General features: G+C 39.9%; 1 protein-coding gene across 3 annotated transcripts in view; it reads right to left on the bottom strand.

The window, feature by feature from the left end:
* LOC122549211 (myelin basic protein) overlaps nt 1-27554 on the bottom strand; it is a 183159-nt gene that overhangs the window by 147537 nt on the left and 8068 nt on the right. The window contains exon 2 of one of the 3 annotated variants that reach the window (XM_043688631.1): nt 21577-21680. The exons of the other annotated variants lie outside the window; for them this stretch is intronic. The gene's annotated coding sequence lies outside the window, so the exon portion shown is untranslated. The remainder of the gene's footprint in view (nt 1-21576; nt 21681-27554) is intronic. 3 annotated transcript variants of the gene reach the window in all.

Genomic DNA, 27554 nt, shown 5'->3' with positions numbered 1-27554 from the left:
CTATACCTCTTACGCTCACATCCAAATCATTTATATAAATGACAAAAAGCAGTGGACCCAGCACCAATCCTTGTGGCACTCCACTGGTCACAGACTTCCAGTCTGAAAAACAAATATCCACCACTACCCTCTGTCTTCTACCTTTGAGCCAGTTCTGTATCCAAATGGCTAGTTCCCCCTGTATTCCGTGAGATCTAACCTTGTTAACCAGTTTCCCTTGGGAAACCTTGTTGAACACCTTACTGAAATCCATGTAGATCACATCTACCGCTCTGCCCTCAATCCTCTTTGTTACTTCAAAAATTCTCAATCAAGTTTGTGAGACATGATTTTCACATGCATAAAGCCATGTTGACTATTCCTAATCAGTCCTTGCCTTTCCAAATACATGTACATCCTGTCCCTAAGGACTCCTTCCAACAACTTGCCCACCACCAACATCAGGCTCACCAGTCTATAGTTCCCTGTCTTGTCCTTACTACCTTTCTTAAACAGTGGCACCACGTTAGCCAACCTCCAGTCTTCTGACACCTCACCTGTGACTATCAATGATACAAATATCGCAGCATGAGGCCCAGCAATCACTTCCCTAGCTTCCCATAGAGTTCTAGGGTACACCTGATGAGGTCCTGAGGATTTATCCACTTTTATGCATTTCAAAACATCCAGTACTTCCTCCTCTGTAATATGGACATTTTTCAAGATGTCACCATCTATTTCCCTACATTCTATCTTCCAAGTAATTTGTCACAGTAAATACTCATTTAGTTTCTCTCCCATCTCCTGTGGCTCAACACAAAGGCTGTCTTGCTGGTCTTTGAGGGCCTATTCTCTCCCTAGTTACCCTTTTGTCCTTTATGTATTTGTAAAAACCCTTTACATTCTCCCTAACCATATTTGCCAAAGCTATCTCATGTCCCTTTTTGCCCTCCTGATTTCCCTCTTAAGTATACTCCTACCGACTTTATACTCGTTAAAGGATTCACTCGATTTATTCTATCTATACCTGACATATGCTTCCTTTTGTTTTGAAACCAAATCCTCAATTTATTTAGTCATCCCTACATCTACCAACCTTTCCTTTCACCCTAACAGGAAAATACTGTCTGTGGACTCTCGTTATCTCATTTCTGAAAGTTTCCCATTTTCCAGCCATCCCTTTACTTGCAAACATCTGCCCCAATCAGCTTTTGAAAGTTCTTGCTTAATACCATCAAAATTAGCCTTGCTCCAATTTAGACCAGTTTACTCAAAATATTACGTGAGGAATGGGACATCCTATGAATTTGAGGCAAGAGACAACTTACAGAATGTCTGCATCTGTTTGTCCCTGACAGACACAGACACAGACAGAAGACTATTCCAGATTTCTTGTAGCTACCAGTGTGGTTGGATAGTCGGGCATCTGCTCACACCCATATGGCCACCTTGCAGCTTGTAGCACACCCTTTAGAAAGGAGCAACCCAGCAATAAAACGGTCTTTGGAACACAGCAGAATGCTTTCACAGAGGTAAAGCTTTTTGTTTATGGAGTTACTACTGGTCCGCCTATTGAAATCAACAGCACATAGAGGTTTTCCAGCCCCACTGGTATACAGTGATGTTAAATGCCAGAGAGCCGACTCCACCTCTTTTTGTTCTAGAAATCTTTAGACTTCCCATAGTCTAACAGAAATCAGATACAAGTTCATAGCAAGAAAAGTGAATGGCTAGAGCTCTCCTGAAAACTGGAACCAAATCTTAAACATGACAAAATTAAATTTGAAGTACAGTTTAAACATGCTACACTTCCAGCCCAATCCCAATGCTGCAGCCACAATATCAATCCTAATGCCTCAAAAATGGTCAGGTTGTTTTTTTCCATTCGACACCCTCGACGCAAAAAAAATCACCGTGAACAAAGTCGATGCCATAACTGAACAACATTTGAACATGAACAATGCATTTTCAAGAGATACTTAGTAGAATTAATAAATGTATCTAAAAGGACATAATTTATTTTGTATCCCTGCAGAGGACCCAACCAGTGAAGCATTAAAGACTCCTAACTATTATTCTCAATTGCTATCATTAAAAAAACCCATACAGTCCTTCAGATTTAAACAAAAAGTGAGAAATGACTGGAATTCATGACAGACGACATTGTGCATTTCCATAATCTGAGAATTATTATTCCTTTCAGCTGCTCTCAGATGTTCGGATGGACATTGTAAATTAAATAGAACTAATCTACTGGCAATTAGCAATGAACAATTCAACTCAAGGAGAGCAACTGTATTCAATTAAAACATGAATTGTTATGTAGACAAAAGCTTTCAGCTGCCAAGTCCCAACTTCCCTCACTAAGACTCGCCAACACTCGTTCCTTTAAAATGCTCCTTAAAACCCACCCTGATGACCAAGCTTTTGGTAACTGGTCCCAATATCTCCTTACGTAACTCATTTTTGAAATTCGATAGCCACTCATGCAAACAGCCTTCAGATATTTCACTATTTCTGAAGGCACAATATGAATGCAAGTTTGCGTGTACAAAGGCAGGAACTATTTAAGGCAGGCCAATGAAGCACAAGACTGGGCAAAGTTCAATCAGTGATTAAGCCCAACTTCTGAAAGGGGAAGACAATTAATAATTCAAAAAAGCAGGGAGTGGTGAGGGATGAGTGATCAACACAAGCAAAAAGGAGGGGAAATAAAATGATGCACAGTACCCAGCTCAGCAGAGTCCACCCCAGAACTAAAGTCACTGATCAAAACTCCATGTCGAGTCACGGTGAAACTCAAATTACAAGGGTCTGCAGGCAAACCACCTCCATAACCAGCAGGAAATTTCAAGTAGTAAGAAAGCCTTTCCTCTGGGCCCCACCAGGACCTGTCTTGTCCACACAAGCTCCCTCATGCATAGGAGTGGCAAGGCTCTTTCTTCCTTGGATTCTCGCAGCCAGTTGATGCTGTTTTTAAACAGGATGGTGTGGGGATGTGGTACGTAAAGTTAAACACTAATCTACTGCACAGACAATATCCCCCCACCTCATTGTGGTGTACATTGGCGGTCAGCAGGAACCTTGCTTGGTCTAGTTTGAGAAGGATAGGCCACTTCCTTGAGCGATTGAAAGAGCTACTGCAGTTTACTGCAAGTTATGTCGCTAGTCTCTGTAACAGCGTCCAACCTATGAGGAGACCCTGGATGTTAGGTCCCACTCAGAGTTTCAATGTTTCCACGTGACATTACAGTAGTAGGGTGCTAATGGCACTTCTCAGTTTTGACCCTTCCAGACCCATTTACAACAGAAGGCCAACGAGAATCTTGTGCAGAAAAGGTCCCAGGAGAGAAAAATTGGAGACACCTTATACTTGTATTGGACATCATCCATCCCATCACAAGGCCTTTCAATCCCTCAAATCTTTTCCAGTATAGGGTCTTCGTCAGAGTAAAGAAGGAATTTGAAGGAGACAGATTTGCAGCTGCTATGCTCCTAACAATCTCTAAGTAATACAAATCATTTTCATTGAACCGGTGAATAATTGCAGCTAAGTAATAAACCTCATTGTTCACTCAATATGACTCTATTCAGAGCTGAAGAGGTAGAGGCCCTCAATCTGGACTAGATAATTTCTGGTTTGAAGGAACCCACAACACAACGTAGTCTCAATGATGGCTGCTGCCATAACAGAAATAATACTGGTCAGAACGGCTTATTAAGTGGTGCTAAATAAGAGATATTAAAACTCAGGGCTTCAACACAAAGACAAACACATTAGCAACTCGGAAGACTTCCAGGGAAACAGATTGCTGACTGCTGGAGAGTGGACCCTACAAGAATCTTGGCAACAGCAAAAAAGACTAATACTCCAGAGAATGGGCACAGAAAGCATTTCAGATCTGATTGAAGATATAAGAGATCAGAAGGGGTGTCCAAGGCAGAGATACAAGTTACAATGCAAGGCGGTGATCTGTGGAGATAGTTGAGCCTGAATGGAGCTGGTCAGATGTCAAGGACTGCATAAACCAAAGACAAAAATCTCTGTACAATTAAAGGAAGATCTTTATTGATGCAGTCATTCCAGCTTTAGGTTAAAAAGGACAATACTTCTAAAAGTAAGTTGCAGCTTTGATCGGGCAGAGCACTTGGTTACCACAAAAGGTAGTGCTAGAAAAGTGAAACTAAGAGGGCCACAGGGGAAAAAAAAATTTATATAGCCTAGAGTAGTGAGCTGAGAAAGCTGCCAAATAAACCACTTAAAGCAGAGACAAAAGAAGGGCAATTGATAAATCCTGGTCTAACAGCATTTCATTTGGGAAAGAAAGAGAATGTAGCAGCAGTCAGAGTGGCTTGAAGCATGAAAAAACCCTCCTAGCAATCACAAAACATGGGAAAATTTCTGTTACTGCAGTAGGAAAGTCTCTAAAAATATAAAGACAACTAAACACATCAGAAAGCCGTGGCATCAGAGAAAGAGTATTGCCGGGGAAATTTCATTTCAGGGATGGTCCAAACAGAACACAAAGTTGGACATCCTAGGCAAGACCATTTCTGAGGTACGGAATGGATTCTACACTGGATACAAAGACATAATCTAAAGAAGTGAATACACTTCTGTGTGCAGTTGAGAGGATAGAAGATGTCATTGCTTGTCAAGGAATAAGTGAAGAGGATAAAATGTTTACCAATCATATCAACCACTAATTCTTGAAAGGGAAAGATTTAACAAAAGAACACTTGCAGGTAAATCCATTTATGATTTCATTAATGTTGTGTACAGGCTATTTGAGAAATGTAAATACAGAAACAAAGTCAGAACTGATAGCAGACTGGATTGTGGTCAGCAGTACTGACAGGTCTGTCAGATATAGTTGTAATTCAAAATGTGTTCCAACTCTACAGGAAGCCTTCAGATGGTGAGTGAAGCAAAATTCTAGAAGCAAAAACAGATCCATCTGAACAGAACTTGGCACAGGAGATCTAGCTAAGGATTCATTTCATGAAATCCACAAAACTCACATTAGATTGGTCAATGCAGCAGGTCAGAAGAACGAGATACAAATTGCCAATACATTACACAAGAGAAACCAGACAGATGCAGGCAGTGTTCAGCTTTTAAAACAGAATATATTTATTTAGAGCACGGTAGTCACAGTCAGAAAACGTACTGGAGCCAGACAGAAAAAAAAAAATCGGAAAAACTATATGCACAAAGACACATAAGTCGATCAGTCTCCAGGAGAAGGTAAACCGAAAGTTTTTCTTCAAGGAAATCAATGACCCAAACAAACATTTTGACATATGCTTCCAGCACTGGACATGAGGGAGAAAGAGATAGATAAGAGACTCTGGATTGATAAAACATGATCTACAGTTGTCAGAAATTAAGCCACAAGATGTGGGAGCACCACACTTAACATTAAATGCATGCATTCCAACGTACAGTACACCAAATACTAGAAAACATTGTTAGTTCTAGTTAAAACCCTGAAGGACTTCATAGCAAAAGAATTCTGTTGCCCGAATACAGATTCTTAACCTGACTCAAAAGACAGAGGTTAAACAGCAAGAAGCTCAAGGAGAAACCAGTAGAAAAAAAGTTTACTGGGTTCTGCATGCTCACGGTGAAATCTTAACTAAAAGCAGCATCTCCTATGGTGAGGTATGGTACAAGAAAACATTTCATTTTATACTCTACATGAGAGGGGAAGCACAGACTGCAATGGTTTGGCTGAAATATTGCATCTGAAAGGACCAGATGCCAAGTTGAAAAGTTCAAGTTGAAGTGCATGAAGAAAGAGGTAGTAACTGAGCCATCTGCAGTGAAGAGGATGTGTAGTGAAAGACAAACAGTGGCAGCATCTGCAACGGTGTTGAGACAAATTGCCACACAGTACCGTAAATAATTTACTCTAGATTCACATTTGCTATAAGAGTTTGAGGTAATTTGGAAGGGACAAGGTCAGTCTGACCACACTACCTTCTAAAGAACCCCTCCAACAATAACAGGCAATACTTAAATCTCAAAATATTTAATTGGAAGTAATAACTCCACCTACTTCAATGTACTTTTACAGATGTAATGAGAACCAAATTCCACTGAAGCAAGTTTAAGATGAGATATATCCAACTCCAAGGAAGACACCAATAAGAGGAAGGCCATATGCATATGCAAAAGATCAAAAAATACTGCAAAGAAAAGTCTCCAGTTATAGGAGAGAGGCACAAGCGTAACTATAAAGAACAGGCACGCATCGCCAAAATCCTGCGCAAAAACACATGAGATTAAAGACTATAAGACATAGGAGTGGAAGTAAGGCCATTCAGCCCATCGAGTCTACTCCGCCATTTAATCATGGCTGATGGGCAATTCACCTCCACATACTCGCACTCTCCCGTAGCCCTTAATTTCTTGCGAGATTAAGAATTTATCAATCTCTGCCTTGAAGACATTTAACATCCTGGCCTCCACTGTGCTCTGCGGCAATGAATTCCATGGGCCCACCTTTCTCTGGCTGAAGAAATGTCTCCTCATTTCCATTCTAAATTGACCCCCTCTAATTCTAAGGCTGTGCCCACGGGTCCTAGTCTCCCCATCTAACAGAAACGACTTCCCAGCGTCCACCCCTTCCAAGCCATGCGTTATTTTGTAAGTTTCTCCCCCAACCTTCTAAACTCTAATGATACAATCCCAGGATCCTCAGCTGTTCATCATATGTTAGGCCTACCATTCCAGGGATCATCCATGTGAATCTCCGCTGTACACGCTCCAGTGCCACTATGTCCTTCCTGAGATGTGGGACCCAAAATTGGACACAGTATTCTAAATGGGGCCTAACTTGTGATTTATAAATTTTCAGAAGCACATCGCTGCTTTTACATTCCAACCCTCTTGAGATAAATGACAACATTACATTGCTTTCTTAATCACTGACTCAACCTGCAAGTTAACCTTTAGAGAATCCTGGACTAGCACTCCAAGATCCTTTTGTACTTCAGCTTTATGAATTTTCTCACCATTTAGAAAATAGTCCATGCCTGTATTCATTTTTTTCCAAAGTGCAAGACCTCGCATTTGCTCACGTTGAATTTCAGCAGCCATTTCCTGGACCACTCTCCAAAATCATTCTACCTGCCTGTCCACCTAACTTTGTATCATTGGCAAACTTCACCAGAATGCCTCCAGTCCCTTGATCCAGATCATTAATCTATAAAGTGAACATCTGCGGCCCCAACACTGAACCCTGCAGGACACCACTTTTCACCACTGCCATTCCGAAAAAGACCCTTTTATCCCAATTCTCTGCCTTCTGTCAGACAGCCAATCCTCAATTGAACACTATGGGCCCTCACCTTACTCAGTAGCCTCCCATGAGGCACCTTATCAGGAATTTCTGGTGAACGGCTTTTTCCCCTGCTCCTCAGATGCTGCTGGACCTGCTGTGCTTTTCCAGCACCACACTTTCGACTCTAATCTCCAGCATCTGCAGTCCTCACTTTCTCCTATGTGATTAAAGACCCTCCACTTCAAGAGACAACAGACCTCAGACCATCCAAATCAACTTCCCCGAACCAGAAAATCTACCATTGTTTCAAACCTAAACAGCACATGTAGAGAACAGAAAAGCCTCCAGTTTCTTCTTTGGGAGGGGAGGGGAAGGGAAGAGAGATAGGGTATTAGTAAATGTAATTATGGAATTATGAATTCATATATTTATGAGGGGAAAAAGGGAAAAGAGGACTAGGAGGGAGAGTAGTGCACGCGCAGGTGTTCGAGGAGCCTGAGTTAGTACTTGATGGAATGCAGTGAGCAACACTCACTGCAAATGTTGTTGTCACTGGTGGCAATGTTAGAAACACAACTCCTGTTTAAAAAAAAATTGAAAGAGCAGGAGAGCTTCAGGAGTTAATTGAGATAAGATGAATATCATTGGAGGGTGCACTCTGAATCTGAAGGGAGTACATTTGTGGCAAGTAGTCCCTACTTTCCGGTATCAAAGATCTGGGTTTTAGTCCTAATGTCATGGGTATGAGCAGTTTGATTAAAAGGTGCTCACAATTAGGTCAATTCGGGCTGTTGCCTATACCAGACTGAAATATAGTCTGAACCAGAAGGGGAGGGCTGTTGTGGCACAATAATAGCATCATGGTCCTTGGAGCCAGAAGATCCTGGTTCAAATCCCATCTGCTTCAGAGTCGTGTGATAACATCTCTCAACAGGTTGATTAGAAAATCTCCAAACCAAAAGGGGCCTCACCTCTTATCCAGAAGATTTGGGTTCAAGTCCCATTTGCTCGAGAAATTTATAATAATGATGTTGAACAGTGTGGATTAGAAAAATCTCTTTTGAAGGGCACTTGTGGTGCAGTGGTAGTATCCCTGCCTCTGAGCAAGGGAAGTCCGGATTCATCTCCAGAAATGTGTACTAACATCTGAACACGATGATTAGCAGATGTGTAAAATATTCTGACAATATATGACACAGTTCTATTAGCAACCTCAGGGATCTTGTGGTGCAGTGGTAGCAATACTGCAGATTTTGCTTTAATAGTAAACTTCTGTTTTATGAAACAAATAAAATTAAAATAAAACAAAATCATAATATTAATTCAAAGGATTTTAAACACACTGTATAAGTATAATCCCAAAACACTACTTTATAAACACAGTAATGAAACAAAACAGCTTTTACATAACACCCAAAAACCAGCACTTGTACAGAACTCACACTAGAGTCGATCCTGTCTTTACCAACTCAATAATTATTACTTACAACTTGCTTATAGACAAACTGCAGATTAGCTTCTTCCTGAAGTTGTTACATGCCTGTTACACTCATCTTTAAGTAACCTCTTCAGAGTTTTATTCCAACACTTGTGCTCTGTGACTCACTAATTCCTCACTCTAAAAGATAATATAGTTTCATTCTTTCCTTCTCTTCTCTGGAACCTCATTGGATACAAGCTCCTTCATCAGGTTATTTGTTCAAAACGCAAAATAAAAAACTACATTTTAAAAAATGCTCACTCTCTCCAAGCCAAAGATGTTGCCCTTAATCTGAGAAAGCCACATTCCAGAAATCTTTAACAAACCAGGAGACCCCATTATTTGCATTGCTGGCTTGCTAAACAATCGAAGATAAATAAAAATCCATTAGTGGTTGACAAAACGAAGTACTAAAGCTAGGCCTCTAAAACTGTTTGGAAATAAGTCACATGGCTATAAAATTAACTTCAGGCACAGAAATCCTATTGAGTTAGTAACCAAAGATCAAAACACACCTAACTTCCAACAAAAGATATTAAAATATATCTAAATCACAAAGTCTACATCACAACTGAACAGCAAAACAAAATCTGCTTAGAGGTATGGCATTTCCAAAAGTGGCCAATATGAGAAATGAATATAAACACTTCACAATTTCTAGATGTGAAGCACTTTGGGAAATTTTCTGAAGAAGTGTATTTGATGTTTGCTCATGTTGTTCCCAGGAAATGATGAAAATCAGAATTTGCTTTAGTTGCATCGTTTGAGACATAAACATCAGCTAGGACATGACATCAGGGAGAACTCTGTCCAACTTTTACAAGAGGATCAAGCAATGTAGTTTTGTTGACCTGAGGCACTAAAATAAGGACTTCTTTTAAGTCTGTTCTGAAAAATGGCTTCTCTGACAGTGCAGCACACCCTCAGTAGTGTACCGGAGGTTCAGCTAGATCTATGCTTAAGTCTCTGTTTGGCACTCAAATCAATGATCTTCTGACTCAGAGATTAGCACGCCAACTACAGAGCAAATGCTAGCACTTCAGTGAGCCATGCACATTGCTGCAAATTACATTGTGTAACGCAATGGTGTAGTCCTATCAATGTTATATCAATGTCTTTACACATTGGAGAGAAAAACATTACTGGAATCTAGTCACCATCTAAGTTCCTGCTGCATTTCCTAAATTACACCAGTCGCTACACTTCAAAAATTCTTCACTGGCTATAAAATTTTTAAAAATACTTTCGGTCATACAGAGGCCATGGAAGTACTACAGGTACAACTTCCTTTTTTCTTTGACTGCACTGGTATTTCACAGCCAAAGCACTCCTTTTTTTGTTTGGCAGAAATAATACAAAATGACATATTTGAGTCAGACAACATTGACATACCAACCCCATCGAACAAAGAAATTACTGAGAAAAACAAATGCACCAGTCACTTACTCACTGACAGCACTAAGATTCATATTGATTTGTCGCCCCACGTAATAATTTTATTATTAGGTTTAAACATGGGCCAATGTCACTTTATCAAATTCTCAGAACACTGGCTATTTTCAAATGGAACATTGAGTTGTTGACAAAGGCAAGTGAATCTTTACGTTACTAGCCATATATAAAGAAAGAACAATTCATAAAAATCGACAGAACAATTCAAATATCCAATGAGAACATCTCTAATGAGGAAGTAACCCTTTGTTTTTCCAATAACAGCTTTCAATAATTTGAAGTATTAGTTAATTTGTCAAAATTATGGTTTTTGATTAAAGTTTGACTTCAGCAAGGAATTTGACCTGGCAAATCAATGTTTCTTTTTTCTCCCATTAGGCAAGAACTTGGATTGGTGATATTCATTAAGGAAGGAACTTTGGCTTGGACTCTGAAAATCTCTGTAGGTTTTCCAATTATCCAGGACAGCCTACTGGTCTGGACAAGATTCCTAATGGGATAAATCTAGTGAAAGGAAAATCACTGAGCAAGAAGAACATTCCAGTTTTTTTTTTCCAGAAAAGAGGAAGTGGCTTTGTACTTTGACAGGTTACATACGTGTTAAAGCTGGTCAAAAGTGTTTTATTGGGATAAATTTGGGATGTCATGTGTTGGAGCCTCTTGTCACACATCAAGAATTGTTGACCCCAACTGCCCACTCTAACAAGGCAGCTGATCTTTAAAATCAAAAGACTTGTATTTGTATAATGCTTTAACATCAAACTCTCCCAAGGAGGGTTTCAGGTGGAAACCTAAACAAAATTGGACACATAAGGACATATTAGGTGACAAGTGAGATAGAAAGGCAATGAAAAGGGAATTCCAAAGCCAATGGCCTGAGCAACTGAAGACATGGTCTATAATAATAGAGCAATTAATATTGGGCTTGCTGCACAGTCTGCACTGGAAAAGAACAGGTGTCTTTGAGGATTGGAACAAAGACCAGAATTTTAAAACTGAATGTTTTTTTGAATTGGAATCAATATCGGTTCCAGAATACATTAGGGGTGAAGAGTCCTAACATGCCTAGTTCATCTAAGGCATAGGCAGAGTTTTGGAGAAGCCCAACTTTATAGATGATAGAACCTGGGAGACCAGGCAATGAGGACTGAAGTCTAACAAACACACAGATAGCCTGGTCTTAACATCTTCAACAAAAAGACAGAACCTCTGATTATGCTTACTTCCTTTTGCATTACACTGAAGTTACTCCTGAAAAGTCTCAAAATGTTGACTGTTTCTCTCTTCACAGATGCTGCCAGACCTGCTTAGCTCCTCTAGCATTTCTATTTGTATTGCAGATTCCCAGCATACACAGTATCTTGCTTTTAATCAAAAGTCCAATTCAATTGTGACTGTCTTAAAATGTTGTCGATGCCTCGTAGGTCAGTGCTGGTTGCAGGATTAGTAAATCAGAAAATGATGAACAGTAATTCAAGGACTGTTTTTTTGTAAAAATCCAACTGGTTCACAAATGTCTTATGGGAAAGAAATCTACTGTCCTTATCCATTTGAAGGCATGCATGTGACCCAAGCCCCACACCAACTTGGCTAACTCAGACCCTCTACAAAGGAGGCTTAGCAAACTCCTCCGTGGCATCAAAACTTGGACATGAAGCTATCTGTACATGCCTGTATTACCTGCAATGTCTACACCTTGAGAAAAAAGTTATTTAATAAATTACTCTGTGCATGTTGGTGTTAAAAAGTTTGCAGTCATCTCTGACATGAGGCACTTTTACGTAAAATAGCAGAGAAATCTTTACTTTTCTCACTTTTGAAAGAACTGTTGTGACCACATACTTTAGTTTAGCAATAACAATACTGGAGACCGTGTTGAAGGGCATGCATCAATTATGGGTGAAAGGGCAAAATCGAGACAAGAAAACACTGGGAGCTTTTTCTACTTCAATTGTATGCTTGAATTGGAAATGACAAACTTTCTTCCCATCATTGTTATGAAAATTTGCTTTTTTTTTTAAAACTGCACGAAGACGACTTTGGATGATCCATTTACTCTAAATGTATAACATAATACACCACAATTTGTGGTCAATAAACTAGCGAGCATCTGGTGTCTGCAGTTGTACAGTTAAATTCAGAAATCGCTGTCTTCAACTTATTCATGGGATTTAGGCACTGGCTGGCATACCATTTATTGCTTATCCTGACTGGTTTTGGAGAAGGATGGAATTAGTAAGCAGCTTTCTTGCTGTCCTTGGCATGTGGGCACAGGTTAGGGTGGTGAGAGATTTGGTATGAAATTTGCAGATAGTGTTCCCAGGTCCTCCTATGTAGTATCAGAAGTTGCGAGTTTGGAAAGTGCTGTCAAAGGACCTTTAGTAAGTTATCACAGTGCATCTTGGAGACTGGCTGCAATGCGTATACAGTGTGGAGTAGGGAAGTGAGGGATGTTGAAGCTGGTGGATGGGGTAGCAATCAAGCAGATTACTTCATCCTGAATTTTCAGTTGGAGTGCTGGTCTATCACAATCTGACGTGTGTCGTGTAGATAATAGACAGGAGTACCGAATTCCCAGCCTTAGCTAGCTCTATAACCACACTATTTCTATCACAGGTCCAATTCAGTTTCCAGTTAATGATAAACCCTGGATCCATCAACAGCTGAGTGAATCGTGCTAGTCTTTCAGAAAATTTAGTGTACACACACAAAAGGGTGCTTGAGCTCTTGAGGCCAAGGAAGAGAAGCATGTGCATAAAAATCCAAAAAACAAGCTCGATTGTCGTCAGCCCTGAGTTACTTCTGTTTATGCTTTTCTTCTGATAATGATTCAAGAGACTTCTGGTTTGTGGTTAGTCAGAACATTAATCAAAGGATGACACAGCATGGAAGGATGTCAGTTAGCTCATTGTACTTGTGTAAGCCCTTATTCCCATAGCCTTTTGAGCGGTTTTCCAATTCCCTTTATACAGGAGTGATTGCTCCTGCGTGTATATCAGATCATAAAACTTTCTTCATTAAAATGGTTTCTGTTCATCTCCCCTCTGCTTCTTAATGACAGGTTGTGCTCCATTAAGAGCAGTTTTTCCTTTTGTTTTAAGTTTCAATTCCCCTTCTTCAATTCAAAAAGTTTCTTTATTTAGCGTTATATTAAGAGCTCATTTCCTCCTAATTACCTCACAGAGACAAAGCTAAAATCATCTGGGATTTAAATGAGACATACACAATTCTCTGTTGCACTTGGATCGAGAAGGTGCATGAGTTTCCCAATAACAGCACCCTGAAGAACAGAGATTGAAACTGCAAAAGATAAGTGCCCTATCAAACTGAATGCTGCTTTACTCATTATCATAAGTACCCTGCATTTCAATTTGCATTTAGTAAGAAAAAAAGACTTGCATTTATGTAGCACTTTTCATCACTATCAGCTGTCTCAAATTTTTAATGAAGCACTTTTGTAATTTCGGATAATTCGTTGCCTTAGGCAGTCTTGCATTGCAATAAAATGAAATGCATGTTCTTGTTTATAAACCATCAAACCATCAAGTAAATAGCTAAATGTTTTTCTAAAAAAAACTTAAAATCAAATGATAAGGAGTGCCTAACTATCAATGTGGGGATGTAGCTATACAACTTACATTCATCAAGGCTGCTGCACTGCACCAGATGCCATTTATTTTTAGATTCACTTTGCTTCTAAATATGTTCACACTGAAATCAGGTGATAAATTGGCATCACATCAAGTTTATAGGCACAGAGCGATGGATCCAGATGCAGTGAGTGTGTGGTACAAAATACAAAATGAACAATGTGCAATAAGTGCCTTTGTAATACACTGACAACGGTGTGTGGGTGAGGAGCAGATTCCCACATCTCGCAAAGTCTGTCTGCAGTGCCATTGCAGGATAGGAGATGGGTCACAGTACATTAACAAGTCTCTGAATGCTAACATATTAAATCTATTGAACATAGCTAAAATATATAATTCTAAGTTAACAGATTGCCTTTGAGGTAAATGATAAAAACTGCCAGCAAATCATGCAGAAATCTGGCACGAAATTAAAGTGATCTTTTGTCAGGGAGGTTTAATAAGCAGACTAATGCAGGATAATCTCCATACAAAAAGATGCCAATACTAGAGGACAATCTGGAAATGAGTTCTGGGAGTAAAAGCTGTAGCTGTTAAATAAATTATTCAATACTGAGAGAAATTAAGATAAATATGATTACCAGCTGCACATTTGTTTTTATTTATAATTAAAGTTCTTTTAATTTTGATGACTACAGTAATTTCTAGTTTAAAGTGCAACTATCTTTGTGAGGGAAGTGTGTCTCGGCCAGAAAAGCTGAAGCTTGACAATGCTGTGCCACAAGAAAAGTAGCCCTCCCTGACATGAACGCTTATGCACTTAAAATTTGCAGCCAATTTGCAGATTGCCAAAAGTGAAGACACAATGCTCCAACAATAGCTTAACTAAATGCACTCATCTTTGACCTTCAAAATTTATGGTATTAAATACAAGCTGTGTCAAATGCCCTGCATAAATCTTCCATCATTTCCTATGGAAGTAACGCAGTGGTTAAAGTGAATTCGAGAGGTGCTAAATGGCAGGTCCTTCAATTTGTGATGCCATGTTACAGAGCTATTTACAGAAAGCACAGATGTTCTGAAGCAGTTAACAAAGATTTCAAATCATCACAGTCAGAGAGGGAGAATGCGTGAGAGAAAGAAAGCGAGAGAGTAAGCGAGACAGTGAGCAATTGAAAAGATTTAGTTACCTGGATGACAAATGAAAGACAATCAAGGCAGCATTTTCAGACAACCAAGTACTTTGTTGAAGTGTACTATACAGAATAAATTAGAAGATAACAATGACATTTAAGAAATGCAGGATATTAACCATCAATGTGACTTTAACCATCAATGTGGATTATGAAAGTCACATTTACAGAGGTAGCCACCAGAAATGAAATTCATGAAGTGTATTCAGAATAGTTTCTCCGAACAGTTTCTTTGAACAATGTTTTATGGATCTGACTAGGCTAATTTGGATCTGGCAATGTGTAATGAGACAGGTTTAATAAATGATTAAAGATTCCCAAGAAAACAGTAGCTATAATATGGCAGAATTTTAGCATTCAATTTGGGGTGGAATCTCAGGTTGGAGTAAGATATATAAGGGTAATTACAAAGAGATGAGGATAGCGCTAGCTGGAGCAGACTGGAAAATATGTTTAGCAGCAACGACAGTTGAGGGACAGTGGCCAATATTGAAGAAGCAGTCCATAGCTCACAAATATATATCCGATTAACAACGAAGCATTCTAGAAAGGAATAAGCCAACAATGGTTAACAGGTGAAGATAAGGATAGCATCAAATTGAAAAGAAAATTCAATGTGGAAAATGATTTGTGGTAAACAAGGCAGTTGGGAATGTGTTAATAACCAAAAAAATGACCGCAGATAAATAAAGAAAGAAAGGTAGGGAAAATAAACTTTGACGTAAACTTGGAAGTAACATCAAGACTGACAACAAGAGCTTTTTTACATATGTAAAAGGGAATAGAGAGGCCGTTTAGAGGTGGCAGCTGGGGAAATAATAATGGTGAACCCAGAAATGGCAGAAGAGTGGAATAATCGATTTTAGCAGTGTAATATATAATGGAATTCCAAATACATTCAATAATCATGGGACATGGGGGGCGGGGGGGGGGGGGGGCGGGTTGCATGTGGGAAGAGGAAGTAAATACAATAACGATCACCGGAGAAAGGATACAAGGGAAACGAATGGAGCTGAAGACCAATAGGTCCCTTGGACCAGATGGCATATACCCGAGGGTATCAAAAGTAGCAGCGACATATGTACTGGTTGTAATCTTCCTATATTCTGGAAAAAAAAAGTGTGGAGAATTGGAAAACTGCCAATGTAACACCTTTATTCAAAATGGGGAGGAGGCAAAAAAAAAAAAGGGTAACTATGGACATCTGTTATTGGGAAAAATATTACATTCTATATAAATGAAATACATAATATGATTAAGCAAAGTCATCATGGCTTCATGAAGGGGAAATCATACCTCACAAATTTATGAAAATTCACTCAGGAGGTTATAAAGGTAGATAAATTTCATCCACTGCTTCCCCTTTTATTTGGATTTTCAGAAAGCATTTGATAAGATAACATTATTTAGGCTACTTAACAAGGTATAAGCCCATGGTGTTCGAGGAAGTACATTAGCACGAAGAGAGGATTGGCTAACTAATAGGAGATAGAGCTGGAATAAGGGGTCATTTTTAGGATGGCAATCTGTAATCAGTGGACGGGGATCAGCATGAGGTTATTTACAATATCTATTAGTGACTTGGAGGAGGAAAGTGAATAGACCACAGTTTGCAGATGTCAAATAAGTGGGGAGCAAGTGGTGAGGATGACAGATAGTCTGCAGAATGATCTAGACAGTTTAAGCAAGTGGGCAAAAAGTTGCCAGATGGAATATCATGTGGGAAAACTTTACGTACTTTGGCAGGAGAAACTGAAGAGCTGAATATTATATAAATGGAAGAAGAGTGCAGAAAGCTATAGCAGAGTAGGATTTAGCAGTCCTGGTGCATAAACCATGAAAAGATGGCATACAATTTCAGTAGACAAACAGAATGAAGTACCAAAATAGGAAAGTCTTGTACATCGATATGAAGCACTGGTTAAATCACAGCTAGAATACTGTGAACAGTTTTGGGCCCCTTATCTAAGGAAAGATATGACATGGAGGTGCCAGTGTTGGACTAGAGTAGACAAAGTCAGAAGTCACACGATACCAAGTTGTTGTCCATCAGGTTTATTTGAAATCACAAGCTTTCGTAACACTACTCCTTCATCAGGTTCATGGTGTCATGTGATTTCTGACTAAATAAAGATATACTGGAATTGGGAGTAATCCAGAGTTTTGCAGTACTCATTGGAGTAATGGAGGTGCAATTTTACTGAAACATACCAAGATTCTTTCAGAACTTGACAGGAGATGCTGACTGGCTGTTCCCACTTGTGAAGGAGTCTAGAATCAAAAGATGTAATCACAGAGGAAGGGTCATTGATTTTGGACCGAGGGGAGTTAGAATTTCTTTTGAGAGTAGTGAATCTGTGGAATTCTTCACCACAGGAGGATTGTTGAGACTGGATCATTAAGTATATTCAAGGCTGAGACAGACAGATTTTTAATCAGTAGAGGAATCAGAGGTTATGGGGAAAAGACAGTAAAGTGGAGCTCAGTATAATCAGATCAGCCATCATCTCATTGTTAAAAATCACAACACCAGGTTATAGTCCAACAGGTTTATTTGGAAGCATTACAGTATCATACACTGACATTATTGAACAAACCTGGATTGTTCAATAATGTCACTGTATGACACTGCAATCTTTTGCTATAAATTCTGTGTTTTATGATCTTATACTCCACAACCACTTGATTAAGGATTAGCACTCTGAAAGCTAGTGCTTCCAAATAAACCTGTTGGACTATAACCTGTTGTGTAACTTTTAACTTTGTCCACCCCAGTCCAACACCAGCTCCTCCACATCATCTCAGTGAGTAGGGGAGCAGACTCAAAGGAGGTAAACAGTCTGCTTCGGTTCCTATATCTTATGGACTCAATTGCCATTATCTAAGAAACGTGCAGCCAATTTACACGCAGCTAGATCCCACAAACAATAACGTGAAGATGATCAGATAGTCTGCTTTTGTTGATGGTGGTTGTGGGAAAACAAAAACAAGCCAGAAACCAGAGGCAGTTCTCCTGTTCTTCTTTGACACAGAATCATGAGATTCCTTTAATACCAGCATCTCAATGTTAAAGATGACACCTCCAATAACGCAGCATTCCCTCAATACTGCACTTGTGTTAGCCTAAATCTGTATGTTCTGTTTTCTGGAGTCTTGAACCTCAACCTTTTGACCCGAAGGTTGAGAAAATAACAAATGAGCCACAGATAACAATTTTTTTTTTAAAAAAGAAGAGACCAAAATATGATTCACCACTGAAAGCATGATTTTCTTGTTGTTAAAAAAACTCATGAGCAAACTCTAGATCATATAATTAAGTTACTTCTAACCACAAAATTTATAGGTTTCTGACATTTCCCCTTATTCTTCTAAATATAGTCCTGACCAATCCAGTCCTTTCTTCATAAATCAACTCTATAACCTCCTCCTTACCAACACCTGGGAATTTGTGGCAAAGTCAGGGAAGGTGTCCACTGATGAGTCAAGCAACAGCTGGGCATAATTCTGCTCATCGAATCAGAGCTCATGGATGGAAGGACGGACAGACAGACAGAAGGACAATGTCTCAGACACTACCATCACCTTCCTCAGGTACGTCCAGCAGGAGACCCAACTGAGGTAGTGACACTGTACTGTCTAAGACAGTACAATTGGGAGGGAGAGGCTCCAAGAGTTCTCAACATTGATTCTGGACCCAATGAAATTACAGGGTAATAAATCAAACATGAACAAGGCAATCTCGTACAGATTTAGTATTCACTGCCCCATCTGACCCTCTCCTAACAGGCATATTGCCCAGATTGCTACAAGTCGTTCTGATGTAACGCGCAATAGGTGAGTGTGAATTGGCTATAACACAATTGACAAATTGTGAATGTTGTTTGGATAACGCAAACTTTCTATTGAACCAGTATAGCGATAAGCAATAAGTTTCAATCACAAACAAAAAAATTGTTAGGTGCAAATATTTTGCAAGAGAAATTAAAAAAAACACAATTTGGCAAGCAAGATTGGCCAAATATCAATCAACTGCAACACCTTGTTTGTGCTAGTGTTCCTGTGACCATTACAAAATAATAGAACATTTAGTACATACTGCAGTTAAGGAGTGTACAATTGTGAAGTATAATGGACTGGTACAATTTGAGTCATCTTAGTTAATAACTTCAACAGAAAATATGAAAAGTGGATGATACTTAGATATCAAAACAGTTTACAGAGTTACGGAACCTGAACTTTAAAGCATGATAGAAATAGGAAGCTTTGAATTTATCACTATGACTTTGCAAAAAGTCAGAATTATGTTGCAAAGTTTTCCCCTTTATAAAGGGCCATCAAAAAATTCTTAAAAATTAATAGCATTCAACACCCAAAACAATTAATAAAAATGAAAAGGAAGTGATGGACATACATCTGGATGTGTAAGATATTAGGGGCAAGTTGAATTCAAATCTAAATATTCACCAGATAAATTGAGACCCTGCTGTGTATTGGTTTTAGTTCAGATTTCAATTCCATTTGGGAACCACCTCCTCCATTTAAAATCATAATGCTCAACAGGAGAGCAGGTTTTTCCAATTGCATTAGTCTCCTAGGACCTGCCATTTGACCATGCAGGCTGTCTAGATACAGATCACAGAGGCAGTGTCACAACAGACACACTGTTAGTACAAGTATGTTGCTCCTTTTAAAAAAAACACACACAAATCTGCCATTTACAAAAGGAGAGTTTTCATTGTATACAATGTTCTAGGTTAATAATTCAGTAAATTTTATGTACTCATTCATTGGATAGGTGTAGCACTTGCAAGGCCAACTCCTGTCATAGAAATATACAGCACAGAAAAGTCTGTACCACCCAAAACATATGACCGATACAAAGTCCTACTTTCCTGCACTAGGCCCATTGCTTTAAATTATGACTCTTGAGAATATTCTGGAGAGTAGTATTTCAATTATGCTGCAAACTAGAAGAGAATCAGGTGCAAGATACAGTTGAAGCAAATACTAAAGATGCATTTAAGAGGAAGCTAGATAAGCATCTGAAGTAGAATTGACAGGAGATTTCTTTGCTCCTTGAAATCAAAATGGCTAGAATGGAGCATAAACATCAGCACAGACTGGTTAGACTGAATAGTCTTTGTCTGTGTCTCAATCCTAACTTTACCTGATGAATACAATCTATCAATTATGATTATACTTAATTTCAATTCAAATTCAACAGAAGCAAACATTAGAAAGATATCTTTTGGGTTATATTCCTGGTATGGCAGCCTAGCCCAGAGGGAGCACAATCCTTTGTGCATCTTTTTTAAATTGATACAAATAGTATCCGATCTGTAGTAACGCATGAGGATGATGGACAAAGAACAGCACCAGAAAGATCGGTAATCCATCCAACACTGGACAGTGTCTGCAGCTTATGGCATCAGTAAGATTCACTTCAGTAACATGCAAAGCTTCTTCAGCAATATCAACAAGACATGCAATCTCTACCACTTTACACAAATGGTAGAAAATGGGTAAGCACACCACAAATCTGTACGTCACACACACACCACAATTTGTAAAATACAATTTGGCATCCTCTTCACGGTCTCTGGATCAAAGTCATGAAACTCCTCCCCAGCAGCACTATAGGAGAATCTTCATCATATGAACTGCAGTAATTCAAAGTCAGCTCACCATTACCTTCTCAATATAGCTCATGTTTTATATTACCTTGACATTTCATTTTAAAAGATACTGATTTTATAGAGAGAAGGGATTTAGCAAAGTCCCACACCGATTGGCAATGGAAAAAACTAATTATGCATTGTATTAGTCAAATTTTGCTCAAGTGTACATTAAAAACTACGGTAATCCATGAGTAGGCTCAGCCATGACCATGCATGAAATGAATACTCAGGATGCTTACAAAGGCTTCAGATAAAACTCCTTTTGTCAATATTTACCATGGACTGTTGTGTATGTGATATCAATTGTTAACTCGCGACCTTTGCAACCAAGTGTTCAGTTCAGCGGGAAACGCAAGATTCTAACAAAGGGTTGTCAACCCAAATAATTTGCCTGGCTCCTCCTTTCTCCTTCAATTAGATAAACTATCTTGCTGACTGTACTCAATGTTTCAGTGTGTGAACAGAATCCAAGCCAGCTGGTGAGACAGAAATCAAAACAGATTTTCTTAGCAGAGAGCATTTAGTGACTTCTTCGATTCGCAGTCCACATACCACAATCCAGAGCTGTTCCTGATTTATAGGTCCTCAAAAGACAATTAATATCTAGCAATATCACGGTTAAGGTTACTGTGTGTTAATGTCATTGACCGGAAATTAACACAATAGTGCTTTGTTTCCTCTGTTCTCGAGCAAGCTATGCTTTCAATAACCTGTGCACATAACTCTTTTCAGATTTGCTGCTGTTATACGAAGACAATATCTCAACCATTCACTGAGTTGATTTTACATTTATACAAATGCTCAAACAGTAACAGAAATAAACAAACAGTTAGATAAAGCAATGGACAGGACAAAGAATAGCAGAATGGACAGATCGAATGGGATAGATTAGCAGATGTCCATGGTATTACTCACAGTGAAGCAACAGATTATGCTGTCCCAAAGAAGAGAGAGATGCACATTGTTAGAGCAGCAAGTTGGTAAACCAGCTGGTCAGAAACTGAAGTAAAATTGGATTTCTAGAAGAAAAAAGTACAACAAAGATTTACTCACTTAGAGAGATAAATACACAGCCATGTATAGCAATTATCAATTGAAGCCTATTGTAGTAAAGGCTAAATAAATACAGATATAGCTATAAGCAATCACAACATAAACAAAAGGTAATAGCTACAGCCATTTACAAGAAATCATATTTTGTGATAGCAAAATAACAGTGAAAACAGTGGTGGGGCTACCAGCACTCACCATATTAGACAGTGGTGGCACAGTGTCTCAGTGGTTAGCACTGCTGCCTCACAGCACCAGGGTCCCAGGTTCGATTCCAGCCTCGGGCGACTGTCTGTGTGGAGTTTGCACATTCTCCCTGTGTCTGTGTGGGTTTCCTCCGGGTGCTCCGGTTTCCTCTCAGTCCAAAGATGTGCAGGTTAGGTGAATTGGCTATGCTAAATTGCCCATAGTGTTAGATGCATTAGTCAGAGGAAATGGGTCTGGGTGGGTTACTCTTCGGAGGGTCGGTGTGGACTGGTTGGGCCGAAGGGCCTGTTTCCACACTGTAGGGAATCTAATCTAAATCAGACAGCAACTCTCAGGTCCACACAAGCATATCTCTCCAACCCTGTGCTACACTGATATCCTGCTGAAAATTTAGTACTGAAACAGTGCACAGAGAGAGACAATTACACTTTAAACGCAAAACAAATTGAGATCATTCATTTCTTTACAAGTGAATTTTAAAACATGTTAAGTCTTAATTACTCACAAACAACCTCTCTGGTACTGAAAACATGTGCAAAGGTCACATTCTTTCAAACTGAATAATTGAATGTTGAAAATGAAACACTCTGGCCTGGAGCGGCACCAGAGCAGGACCCTGTGGCCTGTGGTGAGGTGGCTGGCGAGCAGCAGTGAGACGGCAGCACGGGGATCGGGTGATTGAGCTCAGTGAGGAGGAAAGATCGAACCATCGTGGGGAAAGCCCAGCGTGAAGCAACAGCAGGCCCATGCTAAAGAAGCACTGTAATTTGGAACTTGTAAATTTATTTCTTATTTACTACTTCTTACAGAGAAGAACTGTAATGATTAGATTCCCCACAGTATTCCCCACAGAAACAGGCCTTCCAGTCCAACCAGTCCACACCAACCGTCCAAAGAGTAACCCACCCAGACCAATTCCCCTAAACTGACTAATGCACACAAAGGGCAATTTAACATGGCCAATTCACCTGACCTACACATCTTTGGATTGTGGGAGGAAACCAGAGCACCAGAGGAAACCCATGCAGACACGGGGAGAATGTGCAAACTCCATACAGACAGTTGCCCGAAGTTGGAATTGAATCCAGGTCCCTGGTGCTGTGAGGCAGCAGTGCTAACCACTGAGCCACCGTGCTGCATCACAGCCATGTTGAACTTTTATTTATTTTCTACTTTTTACCTCAGATTTTATACCTAGGTACCTTGAACCTTAGATGGTACCATGAGTGGTAACACTGTAAACTTGTTCCTACATTCCTGTATCCCTGTATTCCAGGACACAGGACATTCTAATTCTATTTAAATTATGTTTTTAAACACTTCTGTGGAAAGAGATCTTTTCTGTCCTATCACAATTCCACTTTCTGTACAATTTGGCAGATTTAATATTCAAAGTGACGTTTTTTGATTTAGACCCTGCAAAGCTCATTCTCCTCAATCTGATCATGCAATGGTTTAGAACATGCTCTGCTCGTAGCTCCTAGCTCCCCTGCAGAAGGTGCAGAGTTGAAATAGCTCTCCAATTACAGAAGGTTCCAGTGCTAAATTCCACACAGCCGGTGAGCTATCATTCATCAGGCAAATAACCACTTTGAATAGGGATGAGGGTTTCAATTAATCAATTGCTTCAGTTATATGACACTTTGATCTTTTACTATAAAATCTTTGTGGCTGTAATGTGAGGATTATTGTTGAAATGGCTGGCTCTTCTGGTGTTACCAACAGACTAAGAAAGAAATTAAAATCTGTATAATTAAAAGGTGATTCAAACAAACCAGCAGCTTCAGTCACATGACTGGGATTTCAGGACAAGGTAATCTACTACCAAAGGCTATTTGATGTCCCACTCATCCAAAAGCATTGTGTTGGAGCAGATTGTTGTGCAGTCATTAACATCAAGTCAACCAGTAATGGGTTTCAATGATCTTTGTTCAGAACTGGTTGAGGTAGCCATCTTCCCACAATCCAAGGATGTGCAGGTAATTTGAATTGGTCATGCTAAATTGCCCATTGTCAGCGGTGAACATGGGAATGGGTCTGGGTGGGTTACTCTTCGGAGGGTTGGTATGGACTTGTTGGGCCGAAGGGCCTGTTTCCATACTGTAGCGAATCTAATCTAATCTAAAAAGATTATGCAGCCTGCAGTAAACATGTCACTTGCAGCTCCTGACACAATCAAATGACACAATTTTTTTTTATTTTTAAGAAAGTTACAATCAAATACATTCATGCTTTATGACAAAGCTGTGGACTGGAGTAGTGAAAGCAAGAGGTTTGTTTCCAAACAAAGTGCATATGGCTGTTTTAGTGAAAAATGAAGTAGTCAAGGTATTCATAGAATCCCTACCCTGACCCTCCAAAGACTATCCCAACCAAACCCAACTCTATCTCCCACGCATTTCCCATGGCTAATCCACCTACCTTGCACATTCTTGGACACCATGGGGCAATTTAGTATGACAAGTTCACCTAAACTGCACATCCTTGGACTGTGGGAGGATATCAGAACACCTGACAGAAACCCACGCAGACACAGGGGAAATTTTACACAGACAATCAACCAAGGCTGGAATCGAACCCAGCTCCCTGGTGCAGTGAAGCAGCAGTGCTAATCACTGAGCCACCATTACCCATCATCCACCTCATAATGTACATAACAGAAACAATAAACACTGGGGAAAACTCAGCAGGTCTGGCAGAATCTGTGGAAAGTGAAACAGATTCTTCGGCTGAACTGCCCAGTTCTGGTGGAGCACCACCGGATTCGAAACGTTAACTACTTTTCCACTCCACAGAAGCTTCCAAAGTTGCTGTCTTTCTCCAGCACTCCATTTTTGTTTCAGGTCTCAGCATTCACAGTTCTTTGTTCTATTTTAGGAAGGTCTTGTACATGGTTACTTGCAAATTTTGCTTCATCATTAGTCCACAAACTCATGAGTCATGCTGATTTAATTAAAAAAAAAACCATGTTGGGTATGGGCTTCTACACCAACACACTGGAATGGGTAGGGCTTAAAGAACCTGTGCTGAAAACGTGTTGCTGGAAAAGCGCAGCAGGTCAGGCAGCATCCAAGGAACAGGAGAATCGACGTTTCGGGCATAAGCCCTTCTTCAGGAAACGTCGATTCTCCTGTTCCTTGGATGCTGCCTGACCTGCTGTGCTTTTCCAGCAACACATTTTCAGCTCTGATCTCCAGCATCTGCAGTCCTCCCTTTCTCCTTAAAGAAGCTGTCCTTGCCTGATCAATGGAACGTCCCTTGAAACCGGAATTCTGGATCAATGTTGAAGAGGCAAACATTTACACAACTAATGCACAAATGCATTTACAGAAATAGCCAGATGTGCAACCACAATAATTCATGCACCAACCAACTATTCAAAATTGGAGCCTCAAGCTTCTGGCCACTTTAGGCTTCTCCAAAAACAAACAAACAATTTTGAGCTCATAATGAAACAATTTGTAACATCTGTGGAAAGAATAAGCAGTGAAAAAGCTTATTATATTCTAGATATGAAAATGTGTTGCTGGAAAAGCGCAGCAGGTCAGGCAGCATCCAAGGAACAGGAGAATCGACGTTTTGGGCATAAGCCCTTCTTCAGGAATCATTCTAGATATCATTGGAAATACATCTCTGTAACACTGTCTGCCTCTGGCCCAGTCTCAGATTATCTCTTGTCAAAATACATCCAAGCTTTGGTTACCAGTAGACTTGGACTACTATAACACACTTGAATGATCTTACACCCTTCATAAATTTGAGCTCATTTGAATCTGCTGCCCAAATCCTAACTCGAACAAGTCCCAGTGGCTCATCACCTCTGTCCTCATTGATTCCTCAGCTCCCAGTCCATTAATAGCAGTGCTTCACAATCCCATTCACCCTCAAAATCCTTTAATGGCCTGGGTCCTCTCTAATTTCCTCCTGCCCAACATGGCTACACACCTCCAATTCCAGGTTTCTGTGCTTTGCTGATGATTTTTCCTCCGACACCAGCTCTGGAAATTCGCTCCCAATTTTTTGCACTTCTCTTTCCTTCTTTACACTACACCTTAAAAATCCACCAATCTAATTATCTTCTGATATGATTCTATCTCAAATTCTATGCAGTAACAATTTAATCATGAGAGGATTTGAATAGAGACGGTTTGCTTCAATTCCATAGGAGCTTGGTAAGACCACAACTGAAGTACAATATCCAGATTTGGTCTCCTTGACTCAGGAAAATCAAGGGCTGATTCCTGAAGAAGGGCTTATGCCTGAAACGTCGATTTCCTGCTCTTTTGATGCTGCCTGACCTGCTGCGCTTTTCCAGCAACACATTTTTAAGCTCTGATCTCCAGCATCTGCAGTCCTCACTGTCTCCTCAGGAAAATCACCACATGATGTGGAGGTGCCGTAGTTGGACTGGGGTGTATTTCATCTCAAGAAGGAGCAGTGCTCCAAAAGTCCATGATTTAAAATAAACCTGTATCATGTGACTTTTGACTTCAAGGCAGGAAAGATAAAAGTGCTAAAGATAGCATGTAACAAAGGTTCTGCAGACTCGTTCCCAAGATAGTGCGATAGTCTATAAAGAGATATTGGGCCTGATTCTCTAAAGTTTAGAAGAGTGAAAGGTAATTTAATTGACAAATAAATAGATAGAGTAGACGCAGGGAAAATATTTGTGTAGTCTAGAACCGTTAGCGTAATTTAAAAATAAAGGCATTTAGGACCAAAATGATGGAAATTTTTTGTTTTTTCTCAGAGGGTTGTGAACTTCGAGAATTCTAAACCAAAGGGGGGCTGTGGAAGCTCAGTGTTTGAGTATGTTTAAGGCAGAGATTCCTGACTGGCAGTGCCAAACAGGGGATGGGCTGGCTAAAAGGCGTTGAAGTATTCAATCAGTCATGATTGTATTGAATGGCAGCCTAGTACAATGGGCTGAATAACCTACTGTTGTACCAATGGTGGTATAGGGTGACACTTATTTGAGACTTCAAAAGGTTAGAACAAAACAACTTGAATGTAAGTTTAATGCAGCACATCACAGATACACAGAGGAGGCCTGAGCCATTTAGCTACAGAGAGATGTAATTATGATAATCTTTGTAAAAGGAGAAACTCATTAACGTTAGAGAACATTGCGGTCAATAGGAACCTGTTTGTACTTGCAATGGACATGGTCACTCGGTAAGGGCACAGCAAGAGCTTGATTAGAAACAGGAACAGAAATTTCTGGACAAACTTAGCAGGGGGGCACTGAGACCTTGGTGCCCTTGTATACCAGTCACTTAACAGTCAAAGAGGCAAATGAAATGCTGGTCTTCATAGTGAAAGGATTCGAGTATAGGAACAGTGATCTCTTGCTGCATTATACAGGCCTTGTTGTGAACACGAGGAGAAAGTGAGGACTGCAGATGCTGGAGATCGGAGCTGAAAATGTGTTGCTGGAAAAACGCAGCAGGTCAGGCAGCATCCAAGGAACAGGAGAATCGACGTTTCGGGCATAAGCCCTTCTTCAGGAAGGAGGAAAGTGTGTCCAGCAGGCTAAGATAAAAGGTAGGGAGGAGGGACTTGGGGGAGGGGCGTTGGAAATGCGATAGGTGGAAGGAGGTCAAGGTGAGGGTGATAGGCCGGAGTGGGGTGGGGGC

This window comes from Chiloscyllium plagiosum, chromosome 4 (genome assembly GCF_004010195.1).
Source record: "Chiloscyllium plagiosum isolate BGI_BamShark_2017 chromosome 4, ASM401019v2, whole genome shotgun sequence".
NCBI lineage: Eukaryota > Metazoa > Chordata > Chondrichthyes > Orectolobiformes > Hemiscylliidae > Chiloscyllium > Chiloscyllium plagiosum.
This window is presented reverse-complemented; position numbering and strand designations above follow the sequence as displayed.